The sequence below is a fragment of the Bufo gargarizans genome, chromosome 4 (genome assembly GCF_014858855.1).
Source record: "Bufo gargarizans isolate SCDJY-AF-19 chromosome 4, ASM1485885v1, whole genome shotgun sequence".
NCBI lineage: Eukaryota > Metazoa > Chordata > Amphibia > Anura > Bufonidae > Bufo > Bufo gargarizans.
This window is the reverse complement of record NC_058083.1, coordinates 92,038,261-92,062,778: the sequence shown is the minus strand read 5'-3', so window position 1 is coordinate 92,062,778 and position 24,518 is coordinate 92,038,261.

Genomic DNA, 24,518 nt, shown 5'->3' with positions numbered 1-24,518 from the left:
TTTGCAGTGTTGAAATGGAAGAGGCTGAGTGATGTATCAAGTCACATGACCCTCCATCAGCCGCCATCAATATTCGAATTTGCAATATTTCGCAAATATTTGGATAAATATTCCTCATATTTTTGTGAATTCACAATTATCTTCTTGATTGTGAAAATCGTCAATGTAATATACGCATATTGCGTGCGCAGTACAGGCATGGGTCACTGTTGCTAAATATTTCAAACTGCTAGAGGTTTCCTGAGACTGGAGAAAATGGTTGGCACGGCAGAACATTGCAATAGCTTTATATGCAGATAGAGTGCGCCAATATATTTGCAATTGTGCAAATGAACATTAATGATGCACATATTTTTGCTCAAAACGTACAACTTCCCATTTTAGCAGGTCTGACAGCATATTACTGATTGGTGCAGTAAGTATTGTTGTGACATCACAGCACTATGTCTGTAGCATGTATGTATGGACAGCAGAACCTATACTACAGCTACACTATATCAGGATATAACCTACACTGACTATCTTCCACTAACTATTTGTAATATATATATATATATATATATATATATATATATATATAATATAAGCTAACTATCTAATGTAATTAAACAGTAAAGCACAGAGCACAGCAATGTCACTGCTGTCTCTATCAGAACTCCATAAAACTGCAGAAAATGGCTGCTGGGGAGGTTCTTATATAGTAAGGGGTAGGCAACTTTCCTATTGGTTGCTAGAGATGTTACTAAGCTCAAAGACATTGCAGGCTTCTCATTGGCCCACAAGCAAGTAGGGAGGTTACTGATGAAAAAAATCTAGACTATTTGAGAATACGAATATATAGTACTATATTGAAAATCTTCGCAATTTCTCGAAGCCCAACACTAATGGACAGGATCTTTATGCAGACAGCACAGATTTCTTCACACGGAGGCATGGCTGATGAAATATAGCAAATGGCACATATTTTCTCCAAAAGCTATATTAGTAAGTGTAATATAGTCATCTTACATATACATTGGTGACAAGAAGCCAGAAAGTGGGCAACTAAATTGGGTCACCTGCTTTCAAAGACTGCGTTGACATGTGACAATCATTGTAAAATCATTATGACCATTGTCCCACATACAGTTTTCCTTTGTCTGCAGCACATCTTCCCGTATACACAGAGCATGTGCGAAAGATGATGATATTTAGTGCTGAATAAGAGACAATATCACCTGACATATGAGTGTTCATTTGTTTGTCAGGTAATTGGTAGCATGTTTACATGGGATCCGGAACAAGTGTTCGGGAGCAAGGTAATTCCCACTCGTTGAACCATGTAAAAGCGGCCCTTACAATGAAAAGGTATTTAATCATTGTTGTACCACTAGTTAACACTGGTTTTCCAAAATTGGACATGTAATGTATCCAAATTTATGGTAGGTGCTAACAAAAAATTCTAAAAAGTAAAAAAAAAACCATAAAATAAGCATATATAAATGGCATAAAAATAAGCCAATGTTAATCACAAAAAGGCCAACAAATCACATTTTGTTACTCCTTGTTTGTGAAACTACTGTGCCATTGAAACATATTTAGCTTGAGGCTACTCCCAAGTGTGTTATATAAGTGTCTTCACTGGTATTTACTCTTTAACCCCAATACAGGAGTCCAAACTTTGCTGCTATCTCTCTGAGTAATCAAGCTCAAGTGACTGCTGACCCACAGGGTGGAGCACCAAGGAATCAGGCAAAACCGTAGTCATAGACCCGGCAAGTGCAGTGCAGACAGAGTATGTTCAATACAATAAACAGTCCTAGGTCAGAGCAGGCAGCTCAGGGTCAGAAATAAGATCAGGCAAAGGCCAGGTCAGGTAGCAAAGACAAGCTTGCCCTATGGTTAGTGAGAGGTGCTGCTGGCAAGAAACAAGCTGTGGCCTGCCAGAAAAGAGAGAAATGCCAGGGAGAAGGGTCCTTGGCCACAGAAACAGGGGAACAGGTGAGCCAGGGAGAGCCAAGCTGCATAACACATTGCTAGCCCAAGAAATAAAAAAGTTATAACCATTTAACTAACTGTACAAAAAAAAATGGTCCCGAACTGAATGATACTTTCATGATTGTAACAACTATCATGCATTGTTTCAGAGCTCTATGGGCCCCTGAATCGACCTCAAACAGTGACCAGAAGATTTTGGTGTTAGATTACCAGGCTTTTCTCATTCTGGCTTTAACAGTGGAGTGAGAAACAGACTCATCACTGTTCCCCTCAGATGCTGCATTCATCGCTGACAGATGCGGCATCTGACTTTACTATTTAAGTCTATAATAAAATTAAAATAAAGTCATACCCACCTCATCCATTTGATCGTGAAGAGCCTGCCACCTCCATCTTGATTGAAGATACAGCACAAAATCACGTTGGCTGGCGTAGTGACGTCATACGTCACCGCACACGGGATTTCACAAGATCTTCAATCAAGATGGCGGCGGTGGGCAGTTCGTTCTCAAATGGTTGAAATAAGTATGCTTTTTAAAAAGTTTTTACCCCATTTCAGGGGAAATCGATTTTTTACCATGAAGCACAAGGAAATTCTGCTTTGCATCTAATCAGTTTTTCCCTGAAAAATGTCCACTTTGTGCACTTTGATTTGCTCAACACTATGATGACGACATTAAAGGGGAGAAATTGCAATAATTAAAGTGGCATTCCCATCTAGATATTTAAGGTATAACCACAGGATGCACTGCACTCTCCATTCATTTCTATGGGAGTTCTGGAGCCAAGTGTTTTGGCTATTTTTGGAATTCCCATAAAAGTGAATGGAGAGGGCCACATATATGCGGCCACTTCTTCATTCATGGCAGCACAAAATGAGGCCCTGCTTTCAAGATAAGTGCAAGTCCCAGATGTGGTACTAGCAAATATCGAACATTTATGTCATAGTCCTTTAACTGCAGCTGCTTTCAATAACATGGAAGCACTGGGTCAATTAAAATGTCAGCAATGTCCTCGGCATACCACATGTGCTCGTCACTACCCACTCTGATAGACTTTCCACTAAAAGTTGGTCCAATCTTGAAAATGTTTCTTTTGTTGTTCGCACTTTCCTCTAAAAAGTGCATACTGCGGAACACCTACCCCTTGGCAAGATTTCCGCAAGTGGGTGCTCTGTCGAACAGTTGCAGGCCTGTGTGGTGTGGCCCGCCTTCTCCCTTTTGCCACCCCACTGCCTCTTCCAACTTGTTGCGGTGCTGCAGATCCCTCCCCCTCTGTACTGCTGTCCTCTCTCGGCTTTCCACCTTCCCAGGTTGGGTCAGTTACCTCTTCGTCCACCACCTCTTCTTCCACTACCTCACTCTGATCATTCTCATGATTTGTTGACATAACCACAAGTTCAGTGATTGACAACTGTGTCTCATCCTCTTCATCAACCTCTTGAGACAGTAATTGCGATTGACTCATTGGCAACTGTGTCTCATCAACATCCTCCTCATTAAACACTAATTGTCGTTCCCCACCATCATGTTCTTGTGACTGTGGATGCTCAAGAGGTGGTGAATCAGGGCACAAGATCTCATGTCCCTCTACAAGCTTGCTTGGCGAGAGAGCCAAATCAAGTAATGGCGATGAAAAGAGCTCCTCGGAATTTCCGAGTGTGGGGTCACTTGTTTGGCCAGACTCTCCATGGTGGGAGGAAGCAGTATCAGGGTGAGGATTCTATTGACCAGACTCTTGGCTACTGAGACTGGACATGGTGGAAGACAGGGTGGTGCTTAACTGAATGGGAGCATTATCTGCTGCAATCCAACCGACCACCTGATCGCACTGGTCTGACTTCAAGAGTTTTGTCCTGTGACGCCCTGCAAACTGGGACATAAAGCTAGGTATCGTGGATGATTGTTTTTATCTTGTGCTTTGGCAGCAGACATAGTTTCAGCGTGCCCAGGGCCACGTCCTATGCGTGGACCATCAGCATCACAGCCACTTCCCCATCCCTTAATGCTTGCCTTCTTCATATAAAATGTTATATGCATGCTTGACACATAAGATGTGGCACGGATGTCACGGTTCACAGCAAGCACAGTATATGGAAAAAGTACATCAAATTATGGAAAAGGGAAAATAGATTTCACTTATATTTTTTCTATCTCTGGCCCTGACACACAGAAGGTATTGCACAGATGTCACATGTCACTGCAGACACCCTCTATAGAAAAATTACCTTCTGTGGGTCAGGGCCAGATTTTTCAAGGGAAAATATAAGTGAAAACTAGCGTATTTTTTCCATCCTTTTAAAAACTTTTTTCTATAGAGGTTGTCTGCAGTGACTTGTGACATCTGTGCAATACCTTGTCTCTTGTCCTGACACACAGAAGGTACTGCACAGATGTCACAAGTCACTGCAGACACCCTCTATAGGAAAAGTATTGAAAAGTATGGAAATAAAACATTGATGTCTATATTATATTGCTGCCATCACACACAATTGCGATCACACTCCCTACACTCTCTGTTCCTTACTAAGCGCAGCTCTCCCTGACTAATAATGAGCTGAACACGCGCCATTGGGTGCTATATAGCACCCAATCATGTGTTTCGGCCAGCCAATCACTGTAATGCCAGTAACCAACAAGGCTACGGCATTACAGTCATAGCAGTACTTACCTGCACGTTTATTGACTGAGTACCGCCATGTGCCGAGCATGCTCGCTCAACACTATCTGTCACCCCTCCTAACTTGTAATTACTTGAATTCCTCTTGTAATAGCAGTTCTGAAGCATCTATTTTTATGTGCTGTGCCAGGCCAGTATTATTTCTGTAGAAGTTACCAAATAAAATGCTAGCAGTCTGCAGTAAAGATACTGCTAGATGCTACCACTAGATGGTGTGTCTGACTGTCCAGTCAGTGCTGATGGTGTCAGACTGTGCCCCGACTGGTAACACTCATTTGAACCTTTACTATAAGCTGCTGACAATTCATTCATAAACTTTAAAGGGAACCTGTCACCAGTTTTATGGTGTCCTAACTAAGGGCAACATAAATAAGTGGCTGATTCTCTTAGCAAAATGCTGGGTCACTTTCTTTAGTTGACCCAGTCAATCTGCCAACATCTTGAATTGAAAAGCTCCAGCTGATAATGATGAGTCATGAATATTTAGGAGCTCCTGACTCTCTCCCACTACCTGATGCTTATTGACAGTTATTTTCCATATGAATCAGCAGCAGGTGGGCAGGGGAGTGGCTATAGCTCTGAATTAAAAAAACGCTGGACTCGCTGACATCACGCTGGACTCAAATCAGCTCATTAGCATGCGGCATGTGGCATCTTTGTGTGCATATTATGAGGTAACCATCTGTCACACCAGTAAGTGAATACATCTAAGGTACTTTTTAGTAGTTAATGATTGTATATAATTAGTTAGATTATAATCAAATATCCACATGACAGGTTCCCTTTAAGTAGAAATAACAGGAGGAATGGCACAACACAGAGTCATAAGAATTGTTATTACACAGGGAATGCAAGTCTGGAGAAAAGGGTCCTCTTTAAATAATCTTTATTTTATTTAATAAAAAACATCAAACTCTAGATTTAAAAAAAATGCATTCCTGTAGATGGCGGGAGCGAAACAAAAACATAAATCAAGAAAAGGGATAAAAGCCTACCATTATGTCCCCAGTAGAACTCATGCCCACCTTTAATGTCCCCTGTGAAACTAATGCCCCCTATAGTGCTCCAGAAATGTTAAAATAGTCCCTTCAGTAGTTATAAAGCCCACCATAATGCACCCAGTATTATTAACACCCCCAGTGTGCCCCAGTAGTAAATATGTCCCCCTTATAGTGCCCTCAGTTGTACTAATGTCCCCCAGTAATAATGATGCCCACTATAATATGCCTCAGTAGTAATGATGCCTGCCTATAGTCATTGGTGTGCACCCCCCAAATTCCTTAAAAAAATTGTACCCCCTCGCAGTAGTATTGCCCTCATTGTACAACTTTCACAGTAGTTTTGTACAGATGTGTGCCCCTCACAGTAATTATGCCCACATTGTGCCCCCCTCAGAGTAGTTATGCCCTCTCTGTGCCCCTTTCACAGTTGTAATGCCCTCTTTGTGCCCCTTTCACAGTAATAATCCCCATTGTTCCCCTTCATAGTAATAATCCCCATTGTGTCCCCTTCATAGAAACTCCCCACTGTGCCCCATTTATAGTAATAATGCCCACTGTGCCTCCTTCATAGTAATAATGCCCATTGTACCCCTTCACAGTAATAATGCCCAGTGTGCGCCCTTCACATTAATAATGCCCTCTGTGCCCCATTCATTGCAGTAATGCCCTCTGGCTCTGTGCCCCCTCCTTAGTAGAAATGCCCATTGTGCCACCTTCACATTAGTAATGCCCTCTGTTCCCCCTCCATAGTAGTAATGCTATATGTGCCCCCTCAATAGTAATAAAGTCCTCTGTGCTCCCTTCATAGTAATAAAGTCCTTTATGCCCCCTCCATAGTAATAAAGTCTTCTTTGCCCCCTCCGTAATAAAGCCGTTCCTGAAGCTCACATACCTCTCTTCCCTACAGGCATAGATTGCTCTGCAGCACTGTGTGGGCGGGGCTTATGCAGATTTCTGGGCTACAGGCTCCACCCACACATGTCGGCAGCGCAATCTGTGCCTGCAGGATGAAGGGTGGAGCAGTGAGAAGTCTCCCTGCTTCACCATTCTGTGCGGTGCTGGCCTGAAGGAGGGGAGGAGCGCTGGGAGCTGAGCGGTGAGTGACAGGACTACAGCCCCCAGTGCTCCAGCCATGAGCGCTTACATCTGTTTTGATGGAAGCGCTCATTGCATCTGGCAACCCCCTGAGAGCGGCACCCGGGGCGGACCCCCCTTAGTACGCCACTGCCTATAGTCTACCCAGTTGTAATAAAGTGGCCATACTGTTTCCCCCTTATAGTGCTGGCCATAAAAATAAAAATAAATATCACATTATAGTGCCCCCCAATAGTGCTAATTGCCCTCGTATAGTGCTGCCAGTAGGAAAAAAAAAACAACAACTCACTTATAGTGCCCCAAGTAGTACTAATTGCCCCTATAGTGGTGCAAGTAAAAAAAAAATGCCCCCTTATAGTGTCCTCACTAGTACGAATTGCCCCTTATGTGTGTGATAGAACAATACACATTTCTTGAATTCACAGCTCTCTTTTTGTATGAAGGTCACTTCAGGGTATTGTCCGAGCTCATGAAAACAGCAGCTCCTGGAATTAACTAGTACATACCAGATCCTTGGGGGAGAGTGAGGTGGGCTGCTTCACACCTCTTTATGGTCAGCTTCTGCTACCTGGATGCTTTCTACGCACGCTCACTGTATAATATAATCATTGATTAGGACATGTAGTTTTATATTGGCAATCCCACTGCCTTAATAAAGAGCTTGGCATTGCCCGGGTAGACAAGTGTTTATACTGACATTGCTTCAGTCTGATATTTCTTGTCTCCAATAGATTGCCTCTAAATTTGAACACACTGACAGATTTGAAGGCCCTTTGATGTCTCTCCCAAATTCCAGTTAGGAGGGTTTACATAACATGTGCCAGTAGAAAATATGCCACTTATAGTGTCCCCAGTAGTAGTAATTGCACCTTATAAGGGTCCATTCACACGTCCGTTTTTTCTTTCCTGATCTGTTCCGTTTTTTCAGGAACAGATCAGGACCAGATCTGGACCCATTCATTTTCAATGGGTCCTGGAAAAAATCGGACAGCACAATGTGTGCTGTCCGTTTCCGTTGTTCCGTTCCGCATGTCCGTTTAAATATAAAACATGTCCTATTCTTGTCCTGAAAAATCGGATCCTGGTACAATACAAAGTCAATGGATCCGCAAAAAACGGATGACATTCGGATGTCATTCCGTATGTCATCCGTTTTTTGCGGATTCCGTTCCTGGAAACACATAACAAATTTTTTTTTATTTTTTATTTTTAATTTTTTTTTCAAAGAAATCCAAACAACTTTATTTGATTATTGAAATGTATACATGTTTCCGTTTTTTGCGGATCCGCAAAAAACGGATGACATACGGATGACATACGGAAACATTTTCAGGAACAACGGATCCGCAAAAAACGGACCGTTTTTCAGGATGAAAAAAAACAGGACGTGTGAATGGACCCTAATGCAGAAGAAAAATATACCTCTTTATAGTGCTCCCAGTAGTACTACGGTAATTGCTTTATTTTAGTGCCACCAGTAGAAAATGATGTTCTCTTATTGTGCCCCCAGTAGAACTAATTGCCCCCTTATGAGTGCCTGTACAAAATGTGTCCCTTATAGTGTGCCTACCTCTATTAGAAAAAATAAAATAACCCATTATAGTGTCCCAGTAGTACTAATTGCCCCTTTATAGAGCCTCCAGTAGAAAAATGCCCCTTTTACTGCCCACTGGTTATAATAATAGCCCCCCTTCCCTCCACAGCATATTCACCTCCATCTGCTGTCAACATTGCAACACAGGATACAGGTCTTCCAGCCTGAGGTCATCACATCACCTGAGTCGGCCTCTATGTTGTCTGTAGCCTATGAGCGTGAGCTGTGAAGCGTGGAGACACTGGATCCTGTGCCCCGCCACAGCATTTAAATGTATCGCCGCCATAGGATACCGTTGAATACTGAGAGGCCTTAGCAACCAGCAATGTCTGCATACCTAAATTCTTTTATTATGTAGATGCAAGTATCAAAGGGAATAGGAGATATAGGTACTGTATATAGTATATGATACAAATCGATATCCGTACCGATAACTCCAAAATTAAAATATAATAAAAGGCAAGACGTTATACATAAAATCAGCAATCCTGCAACTATTCAAAAAGATACAATAAAATATGCATACCGGTTATCATGGACTAAGTAAGGTAGCTGCTGGGATATAGATATTGCAACCCAAATAGAGTTCATTCAAATCCCGGGTTGGAGCAAGTGAGTAAGTCCTCCTAAATTGCAATACACAGGTTGGAGATTGCGACTGAATGTGTGTATATCAAACACAAAGCTGTGAGCTGTAGGTGAGGGAATCCAATGCCATGTAAAGTCTGTATACTGCTGTTAAAAATATTGTGAAAAAATATACAAAAAATGGTGGACGTGCAGCAACAGTGAATATTGTGAATTTTAAAGTGCCAATGTGCTCACAGAAAAAAAAATTCTTCTATATAAATGATTTAATCAAAGTGGTGAATCGTGTATTGCCCACAATCTGAAAGAGCTCTGCAGTAATGGTAGTATAATTTCTTCCCCAAGAAATATCTGATATCTCTTTAGGGAATGTAGCTTACTATTTTGCTTTATATACAATGTTGCAGTCTGCAATATTCGATTCACAATGCGATCTAATAAGAGGTTTCCGTATTAGATGTTATATCGTGCTATTTGTCAGAGAATAGTCCTGTACTCACATGTATGGAGATGATATCCAGTTCGTGGCGTCCCACGTGGTGTGAGTAAAGGGTAAGCTTACCTCTGGCTTTTAGCTGTTATAAGAGGGTTTCGGGAATACCTCACTGGTGCAAATATAGTCTGTTGTGACTGGCGAGCAGGTCCTGCTGTGGGTCAGAGGTACTTCTCTAGTTGTCCCGGAGTCACTTTGTAATATGGTTCCCTGTTTGTGTAATGTGTCCAAAACCCACAGACCCTGGACAATCATATTCTACATATAGCCACTGAGGAGGGAGGCAGGATAGCCTTCGAAACGCATCTGGTGTGGAGGATAAGAGATTTGTATCTGGCAATAACCGGCAAATGGAAAAACTAACATTGCTGTTTTAGCTATTGTTAAAGAAAGCGCTTTTCATCTAAAAGGAGCCCAGACAGCTCGGTAGCATCTGACGTGCTACAGGAAGTAGCAGGAAGCTAGTGAAGCTCAATTACCTGCTCAGGTACTGCCGAAGACACAAGGGACGCCCGAGACAAACAGGGAACCATATTACAAAGTGACTCCGGGACAACTAGAGAAGTACCTCTGACCCACAGCAGGACCTGCTCACCAGTCACAACAGACTATATTTGCACCAGTGAGGTATTCCCGAAACCCTCTTATAACAGATAAAAGCCAGAGGTAAGCTTACCCTTTACTCACACCACGTGGGACGCCACGAACTGGATATCATCTCCATACATGTGAGTACAGAACTATTCTCTGACAAATAGCACGATATAACATCTAATACGGAAACCTCTTATTAGATCGCATTGTGAATCGAATATTACAGACTGCAACATTGTATATAAAGCAATATAGTAAGCTACATTCCCTAAAGAGATATCAGATATATCTTGGGGAAGAGATTATACTACCATTACTGCAGAGCTCTTTCAGATTGTGGGCAATACACGATTCACCACTTTGATTAAATCATTTATATAGAAGAATTTTTTTCTGTGAGCACATTGGCACTTTAAAATTCACAATATTCACTGTTGCTGCACGTCCACAATTTTTTGTATATTTTTTCACAATATTTTTAACAGCAGTATACAGACTTTACATGGACTTGGATTCCCTCACCTACAGCTCACAGCTTTGTGTTTGATATACACACCTTCAGTCGCAATCTCCAACCTGTGTATTGCAATTTAGGAGGACTTACTCACTTGTTCCAACCCGGGATTTGAATGAACTCTATTTGGGTTGCAATATCTATATCCCAGCAGCTACCTTACTTAGTCCATGATAACCAGTATGCATATTTTATTGTATCTTTTTGAATAGTTGCAGGATTGCTGATTTTATGTATGACGTCTTGCCTTTTTATTATATTTTTATTTTGGAGTTATCGGTACGGATATCAATTTGTATTATATACTATATAACTTAATCTCCTATTCCCTTTGATACTTGCATCTACATAATAAATGAATTTAGTGATGCCACATTAATTCTGTGTGAGTCCAGATATAAGAGTGCCCATTCACCTTCTTTGTACAATTTTTGGTGATTAGAGTGTGACATCAGTTTGGAGCACCTTGCTATCCCCAATCAGAGGGAAAGCCGCCCTATACCTTTTCTTCCAAATGTCTGCATACCACCTCAACCTGCGGCACATTCCCCTTGGACCCTAAAAAAGTGAAAATTAAAAAAATCATATTTCCCTTTCCAATATTAAAAATAAGTAAAGAAAAAATAAAGACCACATGTCCCAAAACGTTCAAACTATTAACATATAAACATATTTATCCTGTAAATCAAACAACATAACATAAAAAAAGAAATCATATACACTGCAAAATGGCATCAATAAGTACACATTGCCCTGCAAGAAACTTTGCCCCCCCCCCCCAGAAAAAAATGTAATATTGGGGTCAAAATATGGTGATACTGCGAAAAACATTTTTTCCCAAAGTTTTTATAAGTATAAAAACACAAGATAAACTATATAAATGTGGTACAGTCTTGCTATAATCGTACTGACCAAGAGAATGAAGGTAAATGGTCAATTTTAGCACATAGGGAACGCCGTAAAAATGAAATCCATAAAACTGGAAGTATTGTTTTTTCTAATTCCACCCCATTTGAAAAAAAAAATCCAGATTCCCACAACATCATATGCAATATCACGTGTAATATCAAGTGTAACCAAAGTACAAATTATCCCTAAAAAAATTTTAAGTTATCGATCCATGAAGGCACAGAGTGAAAAAAATAACAAAAAATATACAAAAACTGAAAAGCCTATGGTCAGGAAAGGGTTAAAAGAAGATCATTGCTATGAAAAAGTGTAGCTTTTTGGCAGAAAGTATCTGCTTGTGTGAATACACATACACAGACTGGGGTCATGTAAGCCTTCCTCTTCATCTTTTTTGTCTTCTGATCTGAAAGGCTCTGACAATGGTACACATGGATTATAGTGGTAATCCTCACATTGCTGCTTCATAAAGCTGTGCAGTGAATGGAGAGATCACCCTTTATTCCCTCAGGTCATACCTTGTTGTTGAGGTCCTGTCTGGTGGTGATTGGGGTGCCTTTGTTGTTAGGTGTTTTGGTAGGGTGCAAGGCAGTATTGCATATGAAGTGGCCGGTGCATGGTACTTCAGTCAATAGAGAGGCCAGTGGTGGCAAATAAATATGTCTCTCTTTACTAAAGTGCAGGATAGGAGTAGTAGCAGTGGCATAGCTAGAAATGACTGGGCCCCACAGCAAATTTTTGAATGAGGCCTGAAAGAAATCTGCTTCTGAATGCACCCTGATTCCTCCTCTGTCTCCAAATACAGGCGCCTGGAGAACTATTTCTCAATGATACACACAGACGGTATGTCTCTGAAACAGTTCTGATTTAATCTTGATCATACGACCTCTTATACATACAGGAAACAGGTGTCGCTTACATATACAATAGTACTTGAGTAAAACCAATTCTATATATGGACATAAGGCTAATGTAAATACATTCACCTTCTAGTGTGATGTCACCCAACATCCAGTCATTCCTACAAATCATATAGCTTATTCTATTTAACCCTTCAATCTTCTATTAAGTCATGAATATTACTTATCTTCTTTCTCTCATAGAGAGGTAGAATATGATTGTCCAGGGTCTGTGGGTTTTTGACACATTACACAAAACAACTGTATGAGGGAAGGGATACATTGGATACAACAACATATGGCAATCAAGGAAGCAATTATAATTATAATACTGATAAATAAAATTCTTAACTAACTCAAATCCGGCAGCCAGCTCAATAACCAGTCCCACCAAGAGGATGAATCAACATCCTTCTTCATATTATTGGCGATTTGATGTAACGCTAGAATATGGAACTGGATTGATCTGGAATGGTCAGTTAAATTAAAGCAACACATTCCTTTAAAATCTTTACATCCTATATTATGTTTAGGTAACAGATAATCCATTATATATAGCCAGTCCAGGCACTCCTAATATAGAGGCACCCAAACTTGTATATTCTGTACGGCTGAGAAGGGGTAAAGTAGAGTCACAGTCTTCTGATACAGTCTTGGTAACCGATCTGTAAGCTCTCCTGATAGGGGGTTGACTGGGAAGGGCCAAAGTCAGCCTGGATAACGCACAGGGACCTCCAATAACATTAGCAGGAATGTAATTGTAAGTGCTGTTTCCACAAGACAAAAAACATCCCTTAGGGAGCATTATATTATAGATAAAACTGGGAGTCACAATGGTCTTATTACAACTCATGGAATTATTCAGGGAGCTAGCAAACCTACTATTCCTTTTACAAGTGTCGTCAATATAATCATATACACTATTCTTATGTAATCCACTTTTTATGTCTCTACTATCACAATATAAAGTCATATCCTGGGAAAAGGTAAAACAAGTCTCTGCTGCAGTCACATTAATAGAAATTATTCTAATATTATCCCTGCTATTTCCCAATTTCTGACACTCCCCACAGAAGTCATACAAGGGAATCAAAAATTGTGCATTGGTACCCTTCGACCAGACTTCAAGGAGGGATTCCTCGGGTGTAGGCACAGCAATAACACATGTTTGTATAAGATCTCGTGGGCTCTGTAAGTCTTTAAGGCACAATCAACTAACATTTAGGGCATTTGACATCTTGACTATACTATTCTGTTCAGAATAAAAGGGGACGGGAGCAAAGGGATCTTGCTCCTGAGCTCTTTTATATACTGACAGATTATTTGGTGCACTGCAGAAGAAACTCATCTCCTCTGGGTGATAAATACATGTAGTAATAAGCCAGACTGGCAAGAAAACACAAAGATTAATAATTATCAGCAGACAAACAAATCTCCCAGAATATTGTGGGGTCATCATCTTCAGCCTGTGGCAAGGCACTTTTCAGGGAAACTTCTTCTGAGCTCCCCTCTTTGTTCAGGGATTTCACACCTGCTTCTCCCTCTTTGTCTTTGTCCGTCACCGGAGAAGAAGCCTCAGGGACCATTTTCACTCTGCTAGCGTGAATCCAGATTGAGCCTCTTCTGTGAGAATCACTGTTCTGGTGACTGCTAACACTCGGGTGGGTGGTCCAAATGGGAACTCAGTCTGTTTTCATCTTTTTGTCAGGCGCTGGACTATCACCACATCTCCTGGTTGGAAAGGATGCGTAGGCTCCTGTGGAGAGAAAGGAGAGGCACAAGCAACATCTCGTTCAATTTGATCTGAAGTTTCTACAATTTTCCTCACATATTCTGTACTACTTCTAGATCCCCTTTTCTATCATGGGTGCCTTTGGACCCCAAAGGGTGGGGAAGTGTCTTCCCATTAGGACCTCAAATGGTGAGTAATCAGTATTCTTATTAGGCTGCATCCTAATTTCTGCTAGGGCTATAGGCAAGAACTTTTTCCAATTAGTGAATGTGCCTCCAGTAATTTTCCTTATTTTCTCTTTAATTGTTCTATTCATTCTTTCTACTACCTCGGAACATTGTGGGTGATAAGGGAGATGGAACTTCCAGTCAATCCTAAGGGCTACGGAAAGCTCCTTACATACTCTGGACGCAAAAGCTGGGCCATTATCTGAGTCAATTTGAACAGGACAACCCCATCTGGGGATGATCTCTTGTAACAAAATTTTTACCACAATTTGTGTGGTTTCATTGGTAGTAGGAAAAACCTCCGGCCATCTAGAGAACATATCCACAATTTCAAGGGCATACTCCTGCTTTCTTCCTGTCTTTGGGATATGGGTCAATTTTTAAGTGAGTGAATGGCGAAGTTGGGTAATTCAGATGCTGGTGTTGGGCCTTCTTTCAATTATTTGGATTGTTTCTGAGACATATAATACACTTTGAAACAAAAGATTGTACCTTTGATATAAGAACTAGTATAAAAAGAACTCTCTGAATGAGGTCAGTGGTTGGCTGTGCTCCCCTATGGCCAAGACCATGATATTGTGCAATTAAAATCGGGGAGCTTGCAACTGGGATACATGGTTTCCCATCTTTGCAGATAAGACCCATATTAGTGTCTTGTACTGAACCTACCGACTGCCATTCAATTTTGTCACTACTGGTAGCCAAATCCTGGAGGCTGAGCAATAGATTGTCAGTAAGGGTAATGTCTGGAACTAGGGAGGGCATTTAAACTGTTGCTGTCGTTCTAATAGCAGCCTCTTTTGCTGCCTGATCAGCTAGGGCATTCCCTTTAGCTATGTGTGTTTGGAGACCAGTGTGTGCCTTACAATGGATAATAGCAACTTTGCTTGGTAATTGGATGGCGGCCAGGAGATCATGTACTAGGGTGGAATATGAGATTTATCTCCCATCTGCAGCTATGAAGCCTCTCCTCTGCCAGATTACCCCATGATCATGTACAACCCCAAAGGCATATTTGGAATCGGTGTATACATTTACATCTCTCCCCTCAAAAAGACAACAAGCTCTAGTGATGGCAATCAGTTCAGCTGCTTGGGCATAGGATTCGATTCCAATATAACATCAGGGAGTTGAACCACAGCGTATCCTGCATGATAAGTGTTGTCATTAGGGCGGGAACAGGATCCATCCACAAAAATATCAGGTGCTCCTTCAATGGGTGTGGACTGTAAGTCAGGCCTAGGTGAGGTATGTTCTTGTATAAGTTCAGTACATGCATGGGGAGGAGGCAAATTATCCTGCTCTCCCTTGTAGCCAAGTAGGGCATTCAGTATAGCCATTGGACCGAATGTGGGTGCTGAGTATTTGATATTAAGTTGAGGATTAGATAGCAACAAAACTTCATATCCACTCAGTCTTTGTGCTGACATATGTTGCGTATGTATGTTCTTCAATAGGGCCTGAACATTGTGTGAGGGATGCAGAGTGGTGGGATGACCTAGGGTGATAGGCGTGGCCATCTCAGTGACCATAGCACAGGCTGCCAAACTCTGGAGGCAAGCCCTGAACCTGTATGGGAACCACTTTTGAGAAAAAAGCAACAGGGCGGAATTTGCCTCTATGAGCTTGTGCCAGGACTCCCGCCATGGTTTTACAATTATCCCTGGCAAATAAGTGAAACATCACGCCATAGTCGGGTAGGCCCAAACCAGGACTTGAAACCATTGCACATTTCAAATGACTAAAATCTTGTAACATGTCATTAGACCATTTAATTAAGTCAGACATATCAGTATTAGTGGCTTGTCTCGGAATATTATCATAGTAGGAACAATCAGCAATCCATTAGCAGCAGTAACCAATCATGCCAAGAAAGGTCAACATGTCTTTCATGGTTTGTGGGCGGGGCAGACCCTGTACGGCGGTAATTCTGGCATGGCTGATTTTCCTCTCACCTTTACTGAGAAGAAAGGCCAAATACTCAACACTTTCCATACACCATTGTAATTTCTTCCTAGAAACTTTGTGACCACTTTCAGATAACCACAGTAATAAACTAACACAGTCTGCCTGGCAGGCCTCCCGAGTAGAACTACATACAGTATGAGGAGATCGTCCACATATTGTAGAAGGACAGAACCATGAGGGACAGTCCAAGGGCGCAGTGTAACTTGGAGGACAATGGAGTAGACTACTGGGGAGTCTACATAACCCTGAGGCCTTCTACACCAAGTATACTGGCAAAATTTTAATGTGAAGGCAAAAAGTGTCTGTGTCTTCTTGTCAACTGGGACAGAAAAAAATGCATTCTTTAAATGAATAAAAGAGAAAAACTGCATGGGCAGAAATAGCTGATAGCAGAGATGGTACTTCTGGAACCACAGGGGTTATGGGTATGATCTGTGCATTTACCGTTCTAAGATCCTGGACAAACCTAAAGGTATTATCTGCCTTTCTCACAAGGTTGATAGGTGTATTATAGGGGGAGATAATTTCCTCAATAACCCCTGCCTCTAGGAGTTCCATCAACATTGACTCAATCCTCTTTTCTTTTTCTGGTGAAAGGGGGTGTTGTTTAATTTAAACAGGTGCAGCGCCTGCTTAAGCATTGCCTAATATGGTGTACAAGAGATAAGGCCAACATCTTGGTCAGTATTTGCCCAAACCTCAGGAGGAACCGGATCAAGTAATGGATCCTGAGGTTGGCATTCCAAATATAAAAAACAATTATCCTTTGGTACATGAATGGTCATAACTGAAAATATGACATGTAGGTGTCCCGTCTTGCTAATCCCCAACCTTAACAGAACAAACAAATCTCTCCCTAATAAATTCACAGTACAATTTGAAATGATCCTAAAACTGTGTGAGAACATTGACTGGTGTTTGTATAGATGTTGGATCGAGAGGGGAGGAATTTTATAATCTGGTCAGTATCCCATTAATTCCCACATTCCCAATCACTCACTTAAGGTGCCCAAGGGGAGGTCTGTTAATACGGGGTGCCCGGCCGCACCACTCACCGTCCAGTGCCCAGCGCCGCCTACCCTAGCTCAGCGCCGCCTCCGCAATCCTCCCCGTCCTTCTGCCAGATCCCGCGCCTGCGCACTAGGCTCAGCCTGATGCGAAGTGCGCATGCGCATCAGCCGGTGCATGCACACTTCGCTCAACGAAGCCGCTGCCAGGAGTCCGCGGCGCATCAGGCTGAGCCTAGTGCGCAGGCGCGGGATCTGGCAGAGGGACGGGTAGGATTGCAGAGTGATGGGTAGGATTACGGAGGCGGTGCTGAGATAGGGAAGGCAGCGCTGGGCACCGGACGGCGAGGGGTGCAGCCGGGCACCCTGTATTAACGGATCTCCCCTTGGGCACCTTAAGAAACTGATTTGACAGGTTATAAAAACCTGTTTTTTGTGCAAATAGAGCCACAGTGAAGTTTAATAATGCCAGCGTAGGATTCTTATTATTACTCCGGCCATGAGCATATGTTTAGGATATAGGGGTAAAATCTCATGACAGAATCCCTTTAATGCAGCAGTTGTTCTTTAGCTGTAGAAACCTTAGAGATGATGATTCTCTGAGCTCAGGCCTAGTTCTGAAGAGTAAGCACAACTACCTCAACTAGCACAGGTTCCTCAACTAGCACAGAACAACCCACTCCATAATCAGGGGACAGATCCAGGTCCATCTAAGGGAGTTTAAGCAAGGTGTTAACTCTGACTTATCCATACAATGCTATTGGCTATAGAAATACAGTAAATCAGAACATTTCACTTAACAATACAACAATTTACCCTTTTGCAATTACCCTATTATATGTCTTGCTACTTTCAAAGACTGTGATTTATGTATTTTCGTATTTACTTGTCCAACCAAAATAATTCTCACCACTCTGAGCCAGAAGGAAATCCATTTCAAGGACAGTTACTCTCTTTAAAGTCATAAAATGCTAGCACCGTCTGTTTTACAGTACACTTTCAAACTCGTAAAACCTTGTTCCGCTGCATTCATTAAGTTTGTATAGCACACTGAGTATACACACGGAAATAATTATGATTATCTCACTGAGAATAGAAGATTTAGAGGTGAGACGTGTGATGAAGGATTGGTTTAATGTGTTAATCCCTTTATTCGCAAAGTAAGCTGCAAGTTCCTTTTATTTCCCTTCATAGCAGCCACATTTTAAAACTCCACTGCCAGGTTAGAGATATTTTCAGATACAGCCGGCTCACAATATAAATCATTTTAACGACAATTTATTAAAAGGCAAATGAATTATTCTTGGATTTGATGGGCCATTTTTATCTCCTCTTTAACAGCTCTGATAAAACGTTCTCCTGCGTTATGCTTTATCTGAGGTTTTATGGCATCAGGTAATTTACGGGTTTTGCATTTTTAGGGTGCATGAAAAAAAAAAAAGCAAAAGATTACAATCTTCTTGATTCAGTCCAAGGAAATATGACCCTAATCCAAGCACTAAATGATTCTAAAACGTCTTGTGTAGAGATACTGTATGATACTTACTTTAAGTGGAAACGTTTCTTCAGTGAGTGACACATCTACTTTAATGCCTCTTCATTCGCCTGTCATGCATTGCTAATGGAATCTTTAGCCGCCAATCACAAGATGTTTTAATGAAAAGTAATAATGTACAAGTACTTATGCAATTGTTATGAAGAGACAAGCCAATAAATTTGCTTGGTACAAGGCTTATGACATTAGATGGCTATGGATCAGGGATGCCCAATTTGCAGCTCTCCAGCTGTTGCAAAACTACAACTCCCAGCATGCCAGGACAGCCTACAGCTATCAGCCTATAAGAGGGCATGATGGGAGTTGTAGTTTTACAACAGCTGGAGGGCCACAGATTGAGCATCCCTGCTATAGATGTATTCATCTTTACTAGAAACCAGTTTACATCTTAGGTGCCAAAGACTGGTACCTTAGATGCTGCCACTCAAACACGCCACACCTCAAGTCATGTATGTCTGTCTTCCTACATCACAGTACACATCTCACATCCTTTACGCCCTGTTCATTGACCCCCCTCACCTACATGCTTTCTTATTTAAAGAGGACCTTTCATGTTTTTTTTAATTCAAGATAAATAACTTTACTTGAATGCTGATGCTGCCACCCTGCCTGCTTTAAAAAAAAAATATGGTTCCTGTGCCCCCCTGTATTTTTCCCGCTCAGTATGTTAATACTGAGCATCAGTACAGAAAGGAGGAGAAGACAGTGGTTCTCAATGGTCGTCTCCTTATCCCTGGCAATGCCGCCATCCAATCACAGCGGAGAGCGTATGATTGGATCGAAGCACAGCCAAGGAGAAGGAGACACCCATTGAGAAACCCAGGCGTCTCCTCCTCCCTGTACTGAAGCTCAGTATTAACATACTGAGCGGGAAAAATACAGGGGGGCACAGCGGAGAGTAGGAACGATATTTTAAAAAAAAAAACAGGCAGGGTGGCAGCATCAGCGGGGAGGGGGGGGGATTTATCTTGAATTAAAAAAATAAATAAAAAAACATGAAAGGTCCTCTATAAAGGTTCCTGTTTCCATTTACCTTCCTCCAGGGCCGCCTACTGGCATTGGCCTTCTATGCCTATAGGTCAATTCATCCATGATCTTTATGTAGTAGAAGAAGAGCCAATGGATAATATAATTAGTGTTCAACAAATTGAAGTTCATAATTTGCTGTGAAGCTGAATTTCCCTGTGCTTCATCGTAACAAATCAATTTGTCCTAAAATGGTAGTAAAAAAAAATAATTCATACTCCTCTCATCCATTTGTGCGTAATGAGTCTGTTGAGGGCCATCTTGATTGAAGATCCTGCACTAAATCTTGTGCCGGCCAGCATGATGATGTCATCACGCACCGTGTGAGATTTCACGTGGTATCTTCAATCAAGATGGTCGCAGCGGACTCTTCATGATCAAATGGATAAGGTGACAGATTAACCCTTGACAGCCCTCGATGGTCATCTCAGATGCCACAATCAGCGATGAACGTGTCATCTGTAAGGTTCAATGACGGGGGGCTGCTCAACCCCGTCATTTCGCCCGCTACTTACAAAGAAATGTGCTTCATGATGAAGTAATTAATCACAAAGTGAAATTTCACTTAGTGACTCAGAAACTCTAATATTGCAGTTAGAGATGAGTGAACTGATTCTAAATAGAGTAGAGAAAATTTTTCTAAAATTTGATTTGCCGGTTTGCAGAATTTTTCTAGAAAAATTTGGTTCGATCTGAATATATTTGCGGCGTATTACTTTAAAAAAATTGCTATTTCCTGGCTGCAGAGAGCCTTTATAGTGGTGTAGAACACTGCCTTGCAGTAACACGCATAGAGAGTCTGCTGTAGTAGTGAAACAATACTGTGAGTCCTTATGACATGCAGATGACAGGTGTTGCTCTTAGCATCACTGCACACTTTACTTATTTGGGCAGTCACGGGGCCAAAACTGACCAAATAACTCAAGTATTAACTCAGCCTTACAGTTCCATGTTAGCGTCAAGAAGAAGGGCACTCATTTTACATCCTCGTCAGCTGATTCCACATAGATGTCTACAGAACCTGTTCTAATTAACTATTATACAAGTAGAGCCCCCCCAACAGAGTAGAGAGGCTGTCAGCAGTACGTTTGTGTTGACATGTGTTGACATCCCAGCCATGCTTTAAAAACATATAACCGCCAACATGAACTGATAATGTATTTTTCAGTTTGTACTGAAATAGACCACTAAACGCTTTCAACACATATCACCGCCACCAACGTGAACTGAGAATATTTTGCCCTTCCTCTGATCCGTCAGAACAATAACCCACAAAAAACAGATCCTTTCTGTGAAGCATACACCTTCACTTGGTCAGCATTTGCTCAGAATTGATAATGCCAAAAAATACAGGAGTGAATCTAAAACAGAACAAAGGGTTGTGAGACGCACAGGACTGAGGAAAAATATGGAGGAGGTGCTCACAGTAAAGAGGATCCGTCCTTCCTCTAGTAAGGAATAAATAAAAATTAAAAAATACTGGGCACTCTCACTTATGTAGAACCATACAATTTATTTCAGTACATATAATCATAAACGCACAATCTCAATAATATAATAAAATAGATAATAAATAAAAACTCCTAAAATCACTAAATAATAAAAAGTGGATCCAAAAAATGAGGGATAGTCAGTCCATATGCATCAGACTGGTAGTGGGCGATAATTGGTAATTATAGATGGGATTTGTAGTGTCCTGTACGATATACAGTCCCACTCTTTTGGAGAAAAGTAACGATGCTACAGTTTGTAGAGATTCACTTGAGTGAGTATGTTTGCGGCGTCCCGCTTGTACTCACTGTGCAGTGCAGTCTTTTACTATGGGGGTCTCTTCACCAAACGCGTTTTGGGGTACTTGCCCCTTCCTCAGTGACCACTGAGGAAGGGGCAAGTACCCCGAAACGCGTTTGGTGAAGAGACCCCCATAGTAATCCCAAAGCAAGTCGTACTGGAACTTCTAAAACGCTGTGCTGCTATTTCGGACCAGCCGAGGATCCTGTGCTTCACTAAAATCCCTGATACATCGGCAGCTACAAGCGCAACACACGAGGCTACAAAGTATCGTGGCGCAGTTTATCCGACGTGGGGAGAGCGAATACAAGCCCTATTGCCTGCCGGCTCTTAGACACCACGGAGCGGCAGCCAAAGGACCAGACACGGGCAAGCAAGCTACAGCAGTATCCGGTGGCGACAGGAGCGGACAGGAGCGACTTCTGGATTACAAGCCGATGATCTACAAAAGACTGCACTGCACAGTGAGTACAAGCGGGACGCCGCAAACATACTCACTCAAGTGAATCTCTACAAACTGTAGCATCGTTACTTTTCTCCAAAAGAGTGGGACTGTATATCGTACAGGACACTACAAATCCCATCTATAATTACCAATTATCGCCCACTACCAGTCTGATGCATATGGACTGACTATCCCTCATTTTTTGGATCCACTTTTTATTATTTAGTGATTTTAGGAGTTTTTATTTATTATCTATTTTATTATATTATTGAGATTGTGCGTTTATGATTATATGTACTGAAATAAATTGTATGGTTCTACATAAGTGAGAGTGCCCAGTATTTTTTAAATTTTAATTTGAATCTAAAACAGAGATGACACGTAAATGGAAAATTTGCATGTCTTCTGTGTTTTGTACCCACTCCTGCTTTTGGCTACCAAATCAGAAGACAATTCTGATGGGACCATAAAGGCCTTATAGCTGCTGCACAGACAGGATCTGATGTTTCCTTCCTTGTGACAGATCAGAAGAAGTGTCAAATAAATGATGATGTCAGCCAGGCCGAAAGCCAAAATAGTGGACCAGTCATGAAGTGGAAAGGGTGGGAACAGCATGAGAAGTCCACAGAGTGGACCTGTGACATAGTGGTGAGGTGAAAGCAGCATGAGGAGACCACAGAGTGGCCCAATGACAGGGTCTGGAGGGGGAAGCAGTATGAGGATACCACTGAGTGGCACAATGACAGTCTGTAGGTAGCGGCAGCAGCAGCATTAGGAGAAGGCCACTGAGTGGCACAATGACAGAGTCTGGAGGTGGCAGCAGTATGAGGAGGCCACCGAGTGACATAATGACCGAGTCTGCAGGTTGGCGGCAGCATGAGGAGACCACAGAGCGGCACAATGGAAGAATTTGGAGGTGGCAGCAGCATGAGGAGACCACAGAGCGGCAAAATTACAGAGTCTGGAGGTCGTGGCAGCAGCAGCTGAAGTGCAGTGCTGAATACTGAATACAATTTATTTTTCCACCGAAATAAGTCACAAAAGATTTTACCACATATAACTGCAGCACTGAACGCTGAATGAAATTTGTTTTCCACCTAAATAATTCACAAAAGATTTTAACGCATATAAGTGCAGTGCTGAAAGTTGAATAAAATTAATTTTTCCACCAAAATACTTAAATAAAGATTTTACCACATATAATGGAGCACAGAGATGCAAAGGGTCTTCAGATTCCCCCCGCACTATGCAGACATCTCAGAAATGGACCGCTGCTCGCTACAGCAACTCCTGGGAAGGTCATGGAGCGCTCCTGTCATCCAGCATCTATTCACTCCGCTGAATTATTATTTTGAAAGTGTATAGAAGCCACATGGGGCCCCCACACTGCAGATTTGTCTTGGAGACATCATGGAGATTTAGCAGCATATAACCGCAGTGCTGACATCTGAATAAATTTTGTTTTTCAACCAAAATACTTCAATAAAGATTTTACCACATATAACTGCCGCACTAACTGACTGCTACTGCCGCTACTTCCGTAAACCCCTACACCACTACTTTTTGGGTAAGTAGGCTGCTGCGAAGCCTGTGCTCTACCCTGGGCAAATTTGGCTGCCAACCTCCCACTGCTGCCACCCTGCTGAATCCCATCCATGCTTTTTAAAACATATAACCGCCAACGTGAACTGATAATGTATTTTTCAGTTTGTACTGAAGTAGACCACTAAACGCTTTCAACACATATCACCGCCACCAACGTGAACTGAGAATGTATTTTTCTGTTTGCACTGAAATAGGCCACTAAAAGCTTTCAACAAATATAGCCGCCGCCTACGTGAACGAAGAATGTATTTTGTTTTGTACTGTAATACAAAATAGCACACATAACAGCTGCGCTGACTTACTGCTACCGCTGCTATTTCCTAGGTAGGTAGGCTGCTGCTAAGCTGGTGCTCTACCCCAGGCATGTTTGGCTCCCGACATACCGCTGCTGCCACCCTGCTCACCCAGCCATAATTTGAACACATATAACTGCCGACGTGAACTGAGAATATATTTTTATTTTTGTACTGAAATAGGCCAGTAAACGCTTTCAGCAGACATAAATGCACCAGTGCAATGCATATATATGTTTTCTTATTTTTACTGTAATACGCCCCTATACGCTTTCACCAGAAATAACTGCAACAGTGCAGTGCATATATATTTTTCTTATTTTACTGAAATACACCCCTATACGCTTTCACCAGAATTAACTGCAGAAGTGACCTAAGAATATATTTTTCATTTTTTTTATGTAATACGCCCCTATATACTTTCACCAGAAATAACTGCAACAGTGCAGTGCATATATATATTTATTATTTTACTGAAATACCCCTATACGCTTTCACCAGAAATAGCAGTGCATATATATTTGTCTTA